Raw genomic sequence first — 13266 nt, 5'->3', positions numbered from 1 at the left:
TGTTCTGAGCATCTGTCCTTTCCACAGAGCTTTGAGAGAGAATAACAAAAAAATAGAGAAAGGGTGAAGTAAGGTAAGTGGATTCCTATTAGTGATATACATTACTAATATACCTCGAACACATTCAAAAGACTGAATGGAGATTGATTTAAATTGGTGCCAGCTGTTATTACAGACAAATCCCAGGTGTCCCACATTTCACTGTATTTTATTTCTACCTTGAAAAGGGGAATTCAGCTTCTGAGCTCACAAACAAAAGGAGATTTGATTGCGACTGGTGTGAGTTGTATTACAGTGTTTGTGAAATGCTTCTGATAAACCAGCGGAATGACTCAGCAGAAAACAGTCAGCAGGATTTTTTTCCCCCAAAGCTTTTCAGTTTCAGCTTTTCATAACAGGAAAATAACTTGAATGGTAATTAAATGGTTCAAAGAATGACACTGTCCTTCTATCACAGGGCTTTAAGCACTGCTCTGTAGAGCTCTCCCATAATACTCCTTCAAGGTTTGGAGAAGGCCGAGCTGATTAACTGCACGCTCATATGACTTCAATTACTGCCTTGGCAGTGTTTAAGAGAACGTTGGTAGCTCATGTAGCGGCAGAATCCTGTATGGTTTAACTTTTGGGTTGCCCAAATTACGTGCTAAAGTTGTTTGAAAAAGGTGAACCCCAGCTGAAACAAAACCAAGAGCAATGCTGCTCCTGTATCAGGAAATGAGTACATAAGCTGGGAGGCTGTGGTTACTATCTTGGCTTGCATTCATGTTTCTTACGAGACATATTTTTATATGCAGGCTTAACTTGTCAAAAGGCCTAAACAGGACTTCCTCTGGGGTGGGGGAGGATTATCTTCTCGAGGATTAGCTCGGTTCCAGTGACTGAAGATGTAGTTTCCACAAAAGAAGTAGTCTTGGCCAATGTGGATGACATACTGCATTTTGGAACTCTAGGAGCCACACGTTTAGCAGTGTATCAAAGGAAGAAAACCCTTATGATTATGCACAGAGAGAAAACTGACTTTAACATCTTAACATAATACTGACTTTCCTTAGACCAGTATGTGTTCACATATTTGAGAAATGCAAGGTGCTAGTGTACACCTGAAAAGGGCATTATTATTTTCCCAATTAAGAAGCTTAATTAGTACTTCAATGCACCTTCTGTCATGTTTTCAGCCTTACAGTGGCCCGTTTTCACCCATCTACTATGCTAAAAATGTTGCTCTTTCATTACTCTACAGTTGTGTAAACAGCTTTGATTAAATTGGCATTTAATCAAGTGGAATAAAATTTTCTCGGCTCCTGAGGAGCTCACCTACTTTCAATGGCATAAAACTTATAAAAGACAACTTTCCTTCCATACGAGCTCTTACTGAGGAGCAAAATAAACTTTATTCGCTCACCTTGCCCTCAGAGTCGTTAAAGGATTTCAAAAGGTCCTCGCATTACAAACACCGCTACACTCCATCATTATCCCCCATTTCCTCCTTCGCATTCCTGCCCCGGCCCTGCGTGTTTCCCTCCCGATCGCTACCGCGCAGCCCGCTCGCCCTCCCGAGGGGGCGAGGGTGGCTCTGCCGCCGCCTCGCTGAAGGCGGGAGCGAGGTGAGGCGATGCGAGGCGCCACCTCCCGCCCCGGTGTCAGCTGTCCTAAGGGACCTCACCGCGCCCCGGGCTGAGGCTCCCTCCAAGCCCGCTCCCTACGCCCGACCGGTGACTTTCAAACGCCCCGCCCGCCCCTTTTCTCTCCTCAGGCGCCCGGCGGGAGGGGCGGGACCCGGCCGCTCTTGTTCACCCAGGGCAAAGGGATACTTCCCCCCTTCCCCCGCCCTTCCTGCACGGCGGCCTGCCATGGAGCCGGCTCGCCGGCGCCTGGGCACTCCGGGACTGGGTCGGCTGGGCCAGGCCGTTCCACAGCCCGCCCGGTGGAGAGCTGGGCGCATCCCCCGTCGCCTCACCGCAACCCCACGGGCCGGCCCCCTCTCCTGAGCGGCAGAACCAAACCACCCTCTGGGCGGAAGGATACGGGGCGGAGCCTGCGGCGCGGTCCGCCTGGGAGCTGAGTCCTGTTGCCGGGTGACGGAGTGGCCGGGCCCCTCCCTGCCCGTGGCGCTAGGAGCCGCCGCCGCTGCCGGTTTACGTAACGCCTCCCGGGGCAGGTCCCGGCTCCGTCCCGCCCGCCTCACTCGGGGACGGCAGCAGCGGGACGGAGTCTGCCACCTCCTCCGGCTGCCAGAGGCCCCAGGGTCCCGCTCTGCGCCGCCACGGCAGGTAAATACCCGCCGCGGGCCCGGGGAGCAGAGGTAGGGGCAGAGCTGAAGGGAGGGTGGCTGCCGCTCTCCCTGTGGCAACGGGAGGACGGAGCCGGGAGGCGACGGCGGGCGTCCCCCACACACCTTCTTTCCCGCCGCCGCACTGAGGAGCGGGCGGGCTGTACCTCCGGGGGGCGCGGGTCCAGGGTGAGGAGGCCCGCGCCGACCCGCGCATCCCTCCTCTCCGCTAGCAGCCCGGGAAGAGGAGGAGTTGCGGGGCCGGGCCTGGCCGGCGCTGGGAGGACGCTTTGCCGGGACGGCGCGTCCCGCTTCTCGGCTGCGCCTGCCGCAGCGCGACGGGAGCGTGCCGGGGGTAGGGCCAGGGGAGTGGGGAGGAAGCACGGCGGCAGGAGGAGAGGGGCCGGGGAAGGGGTGACAGGGAGCGTGAGGGGCCGGGCGGGGGGGCCTGGCTGCCGGCCGGCGGCGCGGCAGGGCTCGGGGGCGGGGCCGGGGGCCCGGCCGGGGTGCTCCGGTGCGAGCGCCCGCCTGGGAGCGGAGTACTCCCCGTGCTCCGCCAGTCCGACCCCTGCGGTCCCAGCGTCAGGTGAGCGGCTTGCGCCGGGGTGGGGGTTGGGGAAACACCGGCCTGGAGCGGGAGCCGGGCGCTGAGCTTTCCGGCTAGGTCAGGCCCTGGAGGAGAGGAGAGAGGAGGAGGGAGGTGAAGGCGGCACCCAGCTCCTACCCGTTGTGGGTGCCGGCCCGCGCCCATGTCACCCGGCGGAGCGGACGGGAGACGGGAGTATGCGGCATTTCGGGTCAGGATAGCGAGAGCCTAAGCCAGGCAGCCCCTTCCCCGCCCAGCGTGGCCCTGGGGTTGAAGTGACAGGGCTTCCTGGCCGGCTGCCGCCAGCACCGGCCGTGCGCGGGTATGGGCACGCCGTGACCTTTCATCCTGTGCGTGATTGTACAAAGCGGCGGCGTCTGCTGCGGACCGGCGAGCAGGAGCCGCGGCCGGCTCTGATGCCTCGGGCCTGGGCAGGAGGAAACCATCGCGGGTTGGGTTGCGGCGTTCTGGGGTCACCCGGGGACCGAGCTGGCGAGAGTCGCTCCCCTCCCGGTTCCCCCCTCCCTCCCCCCGCTTCCCAGCAGCATTGTCCTTTAGGGGCCTATTGAAGGAAAAGGCGGATAGGCTCGGGCTGCTGCTGCCGCCTGAGGAGGAGGAGCTGGGCTGATGGGAGACGGATGGGAGCACCGTCCTATGGCCGCTCGGAGCCTGGGCGGGCCCGGCAGGGCCGCAGCCGCTCGTAGGCAATGGGCGGGGGGGGGAGGACCGGACGCGCAGACACAAGGTTTGGCGAAGGTTACAGCTGAATGCAGAAGTGACACACACTGACATTTCATTCCAGCTAACTCATTCCTACCTTCTCCTCGTGTCATCTCTATTAAAAGTATACACTTATTAAGTCGTGTCATGAAACTTTGAGAAAAGCGAAAGTACAGTGTTTTTTTTCTTTTCGTTTTGCCTTTGTTTTAATTAATAATTGCAGTACCTGATACTGATCTGAAGGGTGGAAATAATATGATTTGCTTGTCCTTTCAAATAAAAGGCTTTCCTGTATTCCAGTGTTTTGTGCATATAGTAATTTGGGTATAGTTTCTAGGTGTGGGACCGGAGGACACCATGGTATGCAGAATTAATTTTCCTTGTGCAAGCCCTTTTAAATCTTTAGCTTTCTACCTTTCTGCTGCCCACCGTATATTCTGTGTTCCTGGAATAAAGTGGGAATCGGAGATCAAATTGTATTTCTTAGCTGTCAAAAGTGAGCTCATGGTAATTTGGTACATAATTGTGTAAACCAAACTACTTCACTGCAGTGCTTAAAGCCCAAGTGTTGCGGGTTCCTCACAATCCATAGGAGTCTGAAATTGCCAGTTTTCTTTATTATTTAAGACAAAAATATGCCTTACAAAAGTAAATGACATGTAACTTGATCATTACTTGACATGTAACTGTACAGATTTTATTTTGTACTAATCCTCCATCTGCTGTTTCTTGTCAGTATGGATATGCTAAAATGGTATTCCTTCCTATCAATAAAGCATATCATATGGGTATCAAAATCTTTTATTTTAACCATTGAGATCTAAGATGGAATGTAGGTAACTTGAATAAAATCAGTAGGACGCTATGTGTTTGTAAGGGTCTTCATTTTCAAAGACTAAGAATTATGGGGGAAATCCTGGTTTGTACACTCAGTGAAAGCATCAGCGATTTATATCCCTGCCATATTCTCCTTAGTAGATATTTCCACTGTACAGTCACAGAACTTAATCAGTTCATTAGCTTTGTGCACTGTTGTGGTAATGATTCTTTGAGACCACAGGTGCTGCAAATTTGGATTGAACACATGACCCTCCAGCTTTCCTGCTTGTCAGCAGGGGAGTCAGAAGGAAAGGAAGGGGCAGCAGATCTTTATGTCTATATGTGACCCAAGAGGAAAAATTGAAGGCCTTGAATTTCACTTGTTACCTTAATATGCAGATTTCATAGTCTGCATTCCTTGCTGCGTTTGTTATTGTTGTTATTTGTTATTCTTCCAAGTAAGAGAAATTCCGTGGGGGTAAAATGATGTCAGTGTTTTCCTCTGCTCGATTGCTGTGCTTTCTAGCAAGAATAGGGACAGAGGATGGTAGGAAGATCAAAATACTGATCATAACTTCAGTGTTTATCCTTCTTGAGCATCTTGTTTCCAGGTGAATAGGTGGGATGCAGGAAACCAAGAGGTTAGGTTCACACCTAGCACAGGTGACTTTTCTGTGGAATTTTACTGTCTTTTAGGCATAGTGCTGTAGAGTCAGAATAGACCTTCTCTCTACTTTAGCTAGGATCCCAGCAAAATCATAGATCAGGTTGCTACTTCTTTAAGCTTTGCATAAAGCAGCATATAAAATTTATAATGATGGATGTTTAAAGCATAATAAACATGCAAGCATAATGTTAAATATTTCCTTTAAAACCATCTGAATGTTAATGTGTTCAAAACAAGAAATTTGAGCTTTTTAATTTTTTTCTTAATCTGGTGTTTTTTTCTTTGTAGTTCATGAGAGTAAAAGACCCTTATTTCTTGTTACTCCATCGCAGCTTGGTTTTCTTCTTTTCTGAAGACATGCATTTATAGCATTAGGTTTCGTACCTGTCTGGTAGACTGATAATGTGAAGCCCCTAAAATTCCGTAATGGTAACAACAATCAATAGCTAATAACTGCAAGTGATAAGTCATTAGCATAATAAGACAAGTAATGGTGTCTGGTAAAGCAGAATGGGATGAAGACAGTAATTCCTGTAGGCTAAGAAAGGCAGCAGGAACTATACTAGTTATCTGCACTGTTAGCAGAGCTTGGAATACAAATGATCTCCTAGAAGCTATTTGGGATGGTTTCTTCTGTTCTGTGGAACAGCGATTGGAATCCTTCATTTTAGTCCAGGAACAGGGACAGGCTGGTTAGGTAATTTGTAACTGTAATTAGAGAAATGAGTTGGTGTGTTGTGTCCATTCCCCCAACCCCGCCCCATGAATTTTTTCCAAGTGAAGTCAGTTTCATTAAGGAAAATGAAACTGTTCAAATGAATATTTGAATATGCAGTTTATTTCAATACACAGACAAAAAGGAAAGTGGCTGATAGGAGGGAAAAATATGGGTCTTCTTTTGGAATTTGGAAATGAACTACTGGACTTTTATAGGCAAAAATACCAGGTAATTGCAGGACTGTCAGAGTGTTTGATAAGAAAAAATCTAGATGAGCTACTTCATAATATTTTTACTAAAAGCATCTTGTTCTATCTTCCTAAAGGTTGATTAGGTGCATCTATAATGGATCCTGAGCGACTGAATGTATATTTTATTGGGCTGTGGTGATTGGGGGTGTGAGGGGAAGGGTTGAGTAGTTTGAACAATTTGTACAAAGATTATTCTTTCACAGACTTCTTAATAGACATTATTTGTCTAGATTTATTGGAAGGTATAGTATAATTTTTAATCTGCTTTTCCTTTATAATTTCACGTGCAAGCATTTGGATTTACCTCCATAAAACTATACATTGATTATTTCTGCATCATGTAGATTCTGTTCATAACTTAGCTTCTAAATGTCTATTTTGGTATCTGTCTTTCCAAAAGATTTATTTACTAGGCAGTAGTGTGGAAATTTCAATTATAAAGGCTTTAAATTCATTTTTCACTGTTGTGAATGTAATAGAGTAAGTGTATCCTGCTAAGTTTGTGCATAGTCATTTTTAATATCATTTTTGTAGCTTTTAAAAGTCTTCCCCCAGTTAATATTAAATCTGTATAAGGAATAAGTTCTGATGAGTAGAACACTGGACTAGAGTTGAAGAGACCTGTAGTTTTCTATCAGCTTTGCCACTGGGTGAATTCAAGCACAGTGTTTCATCTTAACATGCCTGTGTTTGAGATGCTGTATGGAAAGGAGGAGCTGTTACGCCTTTTATGTTATTAAAATGTGTGAGTGTGGGTTTTTCGTTGTTTGTATGGTCTGGTTAGATGAATGAGCTTGGATATAGAAAAATTCTGAAGGGAGCCATAGTTGCATTGCAGATAAGGGTTTGCCTTTACAGACTATGCGAGAAAGTACAGAGAGAGGTAAGAGACTAAGGGTTGCTGAAAGCCAGGGAAAAAAAAAACAAAAAACCCAATTTTTCTTAAGATTGTATACTTTTTTAGCATCAGAACAGAAGAGTTGAGATGCAAGATGCTTACACTGTGCAGGGTTATTCCAGGTAGTGTTAGCTTAGTCAGGAGAGACTGGGATAGTAATCTTCAACAGTAAAGTAGGAAGACATGCTAAAACATACACAGAGTGATTAAGGAAATTATTTTGGCCATTTAGCATGTGTCATATGTGCTTTTTAAGAAAATCAAGTGTTTTATTAGCCTAAAGGAAAAAGGCTGCTTGAAGCATCACTAATGAAGAAATCAGTAATGTGTATTGCTGTGATTGCATGAGTAATTAATTCCCACTAAATCCTTGTGACACTGTAATCTGTTATTACAAACTTGAAACAAATTTGAAGACACTGGCTGAGTGCAGTGCAACACTGAAGCACTGCCTTGAATTTAGAACACCAGAATCTTGAAAGAAATGGAGCCAACTTCCAGTGATCTGTCTGATAGATACCTTGTGAAACTTCAGGAAGAACTTTTACTGTTTCATGATACCTCAGTCGTGCTGGCTGAATATTTTGAGCTAACGACAGTTACTAATTAGCAAAAGGTTGTTGTTGAGTGAATTCCTATTCTCTTGGACCTCTCTTCTGGGGTAGAAGTTCACTCTTGCTGCTTATTTGACTGTTGCACTTAACAGTGAACCTGAACTACCTATAGTAATTCTTGTTTGATTTATATTTTTATAGCTGCATTGCTGGAAGTCATGTTGAATTTTATGGGGTGACATCGGAGTTTTAAAATGTTTCTCTGAGTCCAGATATTACTTTAATTTTCCTATTCATGTAAATATTTTTTTTTTCACCAGCTTCAATAAACAGGGTATCTTAACAGCTCGAGAGAAACCTCGGAGTTGAGCTTTTCATAACTTCGTTCTTGAGTTGTGAAAGAAATGCTTTTGTTAACAGTACAGTAACTTCCTTGAAGAGAAGTAATACAGTGCTAACCTGCTGGTTTTGTGAGAGATATTCTTGTGGTGGCAGTTAATATTTTACATTTTGGTAAGCTAAGATTTCCAGCTGTCATTTCAAGTGGCAGACAGCAAATTCATTCTTTTAAGAGCAATATTAACCTGTCCTACCTGTTCAGTTTGCAAACTTTGTTTTTTTTTTAATAAGCAATGGCATTTTTAAACAACACAATCATAAATGCAGAGATATGGCAACAAATCACCAGTATTTTTATGGAAAAAGAACATAATGTTTTCCTGGTGGACTTGCACATAAACTGAATGAGTGATTCCTATGCAAAGGCAATACAATGCTAAAATATATATTCTTTCATGTGATTAGTTCTTCTGTTCAAAATTACAGTCTACTTCTGATGTCAATTTCATAAATATATAGAATTTCATTTATTAACATTCAGGATTAAAAATCAGAGGTGGTAGGAGTGCAGGAGAAAAGAATTTCCTTTACGGATCTGCCATACTTTATTTGCTGCAAAGTTGGTGTCTTCTCTGCTGGTTAACTTACAGAGCTTGCAAATTCACCTTGTCAGAACTCTTAGTGAGTACTGAGCCTTTTGTACCTAACACATTGTGCATTTTTATACAGTTATTAAAGAAAACATTGTATGTGAATTCCAACTGAATTTATGGTAACTTTTCTAATAAGAACAGCAGTTGAAAAGACTAGTTAGGCACTAGTTATATCTGGTTTTAAATCTGTCGTGGGGCTAAGGACATGGACCTGTTGTAGCAAGTCCAGAGGAAGGCCCTGAAGATGCTTAGAGGGCTGGAGCACCTCTCTTGTGAAGACAGGCTGAAAGAGTTGAGATTGTTCAGGCTGGAGAAGACTCAGGGGGGACCTTAGAGCAGCTTCCAGTGCCTAAAGGGGTTTACAAGCTAATTTACAGATAACAACCTAGTTATGGCTAACTTCAGTCAGATCTGATAGCTCCAGGAGTCACTGGTGGGACTGACAAGAGGTGAACAAGCAGACCAAAGGATCCTTACTAAACCAGAACAAAAGTGAATTCACCTGGGGTTCGCTTTGTCCTTTTAGGATTCAGCTTAGGAAATATACGCCCACTTACATGCAAATTTGGAAAGGGGCAGGCAAAAGTTCTCTAGCAAGTAAAAGTCATTCTGACATAAAGCCCTACTTCCTATTGCATGCCCAGATCTTTTCCAAAACACACCCTCTACCTGCTCTCCCATTTCTTTGTGGGATATATAGGATCATGAAGACAATCGGAGGGCTGGAACACATCCCCTATGAAAACAGGCTGAGAGTGCTGGGTTTCTTCAGCCTGGAGGAGACCTTAGAGCATCCTTCCAGTGCCTAAAGGGGGCCTACAAGAAGTCCAGAAGGGGACCTTTTACAAGGGCACGTAGGGATAGTACAAGAGGGAATGGCTTTATGCTGAAAGAGGGGAGATTTAGGTTAGCTTTTAGGAAGAAATACTTTACTGTGAGACTTGTGAAGCACTGGCAAAGGGTGCCCAGACAAGCTGTGACTGCCCCATGCCTGGTAGTGTGGCAGTGTTCAAGGCCAGATTGGATGGGTCTTTGAGCAGCCTCACCTATTGGAGATCTCCCTGCCCATGGCAGGCGGGTTGGAATTAGGTGGTCTTTAATTTCCCTTCCAACCCAAACTATTCTATGATTCTCTTTTTAAGTTTTTCAAAAGATAGTCATTAACTCCTAAAATTGCAGACCAAGTATAGAAAATTTAAAGCTTTTAGAAAAGACTTCCATTGCAAATTAAGGAAGTTAATAAACCAAAGTAAAATGTATAGTGTGGTGATTAACCAGTTAGATGTTTGTATACATCTGGGTTGTTAACTTTGGAAGTATACATAGCTGGAGAAATTCCATAACCTTTAAATGGGCTGTAGTTATTGGATCTTTGGAATTTGAAATTCATGCTCCTTTTCCTTCCCCAACTGAAAGATGCAATGTATGCCTAAGAATAAACTGTACATTAATTAAAATATATCCTGTATGGTTGTGCTAAAAGAGTGTCCACAAGGCTCCTGGGTGCAGCAGTAGCATTCCAGCTGATGTGAAGAGCATTGAATTTTTTATGGGGTGGCCCTGCTGCTTGGGGGATGGCTCCTTGTGGTGGCTGCCTGTGCTCTGAGGAGGCCACATCACCTCCCGGGGCACACTGATGCTTGTATCTACACATTGAGATCATAGAAACTGGAGGAAAGTCTTAATGGATGCACACATAACTTGGTGCTCAGGCCTCCAAGCCATTACTGTCCTCTTGGGAAGGAAGTTCTAACCAATATTTGCTTTTGTTTGAATAGGTAGTTTGAACTGCTGTAAAAGTTGAGCATATTAAAGACATCAGGAGGGCAGGAAGGAGAGTGATAAGAATAATCAAGAGCATATCTCTAATCTTTCTGTTACTCAACTGCATCCTCTGTTGTGTTGTTAAGCCCCACATGTATTCTTGGTGATAGAAAGGCTAGTAAATATAGCGAGATGCAAGTTGTAGAAAGCTTACAGATTTTACATGCCAGTAGTCCTGAAGATAAATGTCTCAGCCAAAAATGTGTTTGACCTTTGTGATCTTAGTTATATTTGGGTTTGGTTTTTATTAACCCCATTTACTTATCCTTAAATCTGAGTTACTGAAGTCTGATGATGGCAATCAGCAATGTATGATCTGTTACTTGTATACATAGTAAAATACAGCTTTTAATAAACAGTGTACTTGTGAAGATTCTCCTGGGACTGAACAAAAAAGACTTCAACTGTCTCCTGTGTGAGGTTACAGCTGGACAAGATTTCTCCCCAGGACCTCTTGTGCCCTGTAGCTATTCATCCAGGCAACCCCTGTGTGTGACAGGCTTGAGGTAAACAGGGGAGAGAAGAGGTATTTGCCCCTGGCTTTGCTATGGTACGCTGATAAGATCTGCAGTTTTAAGTTGAAAAACTTAAATCATACCAATGTCTTCAATGGTAAAAGGAAATGTAACAGAACAGCCTGAAACCTGATATTGTTACACTGATGGCGGAGGAGCACTGTAAAGTATGAGCTGAGCAACATCTATGTTATTGAGGCCTACACATGCCACCTTCTGCATTAGCACTTGCTTTCTCTTGGATTCCCTAAGCTGTGGTGAACCATAATATTCTAGGGTAGTTACAGTGCAATACTTGCCTCTCTCTTACCAAACTTGAAGCAAACAATAATATCTTTGTTACCTCCAGGCTACTGTGGCAGTGGAATTCTGTTTGTTTTAAGGCTGGATCTGCTGAATGATACAAGTATGGTGTACGGTTGCATGGGTCAGTAGAGAATTTTTGTGAAAGTGTTGGAAGTACATATCACATCCGTTGAAGTACATATCGTATCCGTTGAAGTACTTAGATTAGCTTCCACACTTCATGTTCCAAAGAATAATGGTGGTCTGAAAGACTTGCATTGGAATTAGCTAAAATGTAGCTTCTGAACTCTGCCTTCCTTGTGTTTTCTTGTTACACTTAAGTGGATCTGTTAAAAGAGTCAGCCCCACTTCCTCTCTTATGCCAAATTGTCCTCGTTTTCGCTGGGATAGATAGAGCTAATTTTCTTCCCAGTAGCTGGTGCAGTGCTGTGTTTTGGCTTAGGTCTAAGAACAATGCTGATAATACACCAGTGTTTTAGTTGCTGCTCAGTAGCACTTACCCTGGTCAAGGACTTTTCAGTCTCATGCTCTGCCAGTGAGGAGGGGCACAAGAAGGCGGGAGGGAGCAGAGACAGGACACCTGACCCAAACTAGCCAAAGGGGTATTCTATAGGACAGCACCTCATGCCCAGTATAGAAACTAGGGGGAGTCACCCAGAAGGGACCTATCACTGCTTGGGTCAGGCTGGGTATTAGTAGGTAGTGATTGTATTGTACATCCCTTGGGTTTATTGTTGTTTTGTTCTTTTGAGTTTTATCTTTCTCTCTCTTTTAATTATCTTCCTTTTCATTGTTATTAGGATAATTGGTATTAGTATTATATTGTCCTTTATTTATTAAACTGTTCTTATCTCAACCCATGTGTTTTACATTTTTTTTTTCCCATTCTCTTCTCCTTCCCACTGGGATAGAGGGAGGAGAAGTGGGTGAGCAGCTGCATAGTACTTAGTTTCTGGCTGGGATTAAACTATGACACAGATGTAGAAATGTTGTAGCAACTGAGTTGATTACTTATTTGTATCTTTTGATGCCTGGCCCACCAAAAATGAATTTTTTCCATTTAGAACAAACTGATCCAGTTTGTCCCTGCATCCACATAGTGAATGGGTTAAGTGCAAGGACAAAGGTTGAGAGCACCAGGAAGGGACAATGAGAGAAACACCAGAACATCTTCTCTTGGTGGCAGTGTGCCGCTGCAGGGCAGTGTGTGATACACTAACCTTTGAGTCAGCTACATGGGTTTCTCCATCAAGATGCTGCTGCTGGTGGTGGTCTCTTGGAAGTTAGTTACTGCTGGTATAAAACCCATCAATTCTGGGTTTTACAAAGTGGTACTTGTGCTGGCAACAGTAGTAATTACATCAGATGTTGTCAGTTGTATGCGGCATTGTTTAGTGGTGGTCTTGGCAGTCCTGTGGTAACAGTTGGACTTGATGGTCTGAAAGGTCTTTCCCAACCTTGTTGATTCTATGATTGTTGTAAGTTAATTTTTAATGTGAAAAATATTTACTGAAATTCCTTGTCATTAGATGCTGATTTGTATTTTTAAACTTAACAAAAAATATACCTAATTTACATATGTGTGCAGTTTTCTTTTTTCAGATAGGATTTTAAAAAACGAATGTAGTCTTATTTAAGCAAAGAAGTAAAATTAAATGCCAGTTTTAAGCAAGCTTGAAATTTAACTCAAAATCCAGTCTGGACAGTACTGGAAAAATTTTCTCATGGCAGTTTACAGTCATAATTTGTTTAGAATATAATAGAATTTCTAGGACTGTATTGGCAGTTGGATAACCTTGTTTGGACAAATTCTTACTAAAATAATGTAAATGTTGCAATTGGCAATGGCAGGTGGGCATTTAGAATTAGTGAAGCAGTATTTCATGCCTCTAAATTCAGACAGTCTATAAATATCTTTCCATTTATTAAATCTGATCAGTGTTTGAGGGTGTTTAACAGTTGTAAGCTCTTAAAATGAATGCTGAAATTTTTTGAGACATAAGGTTACAGATGTGCTATACTTATCTGGTACAACTGCACAACTATCTGTGGTATTAGAAATTGTTCTTTTTGTTAGGTTTTATTTTGTTAGAACGTTCTGGGCTTCCTTATGTTTATTGAGATGGAAGTGATGGCTACGTGCAGCC

General features: G+C 44.0%; 1 protein-coding gene across 5 annotated transcripts in view; it reads left to right on the top strand.

Moving 5' to 3' along the window:
* Positions 1-2088: 2088 nt before the first annotated feature.
* KIAA0232 (KIAA0232 ortholog) overlaps positions 2089-13266 on the top strand; it is a 68634-nt gene continuing 57456 nt past the window's right edge. For 4 of the 5 annotated variants that reach the window (XM_061468687.1, XM_061468703.1, XM_061468695.1 and 1 more), the window contains exon 1: positions 2089-2270. The gene's annotated coding sequence lies outside the window, so the exon portion shown is untranslated. Of the gene's footprint in view, positions 2271-2751; positions 2856-13266 lie in introns of those variants that run through there. The other variant, XM_061468678.1, reaches the window with a different exon arrangement.

This window comes from Pezoporus flaviventris, unplaced genomic scaffold, assembly GCF_033815535.1.
Source record: "Pezoporus flaviventris isolate CSIRO_AGI_PZ_B2104156 unplaced genomic scaffold, CSIRO_AGI_Pfla_v1 ptg000002l, whole genome shotgun sequence".
Lineage (NCBI taxonomy): Eukaryota > Metazoa > Chordata > Aves > Psittaciformes > Psittacidae > Pezoporus > Pezoporus flaviventris.
Note: the sequence above shows the minus strand (reverse complement) of the source record. Positions and strands in the feature narration are given on the sequence as shown.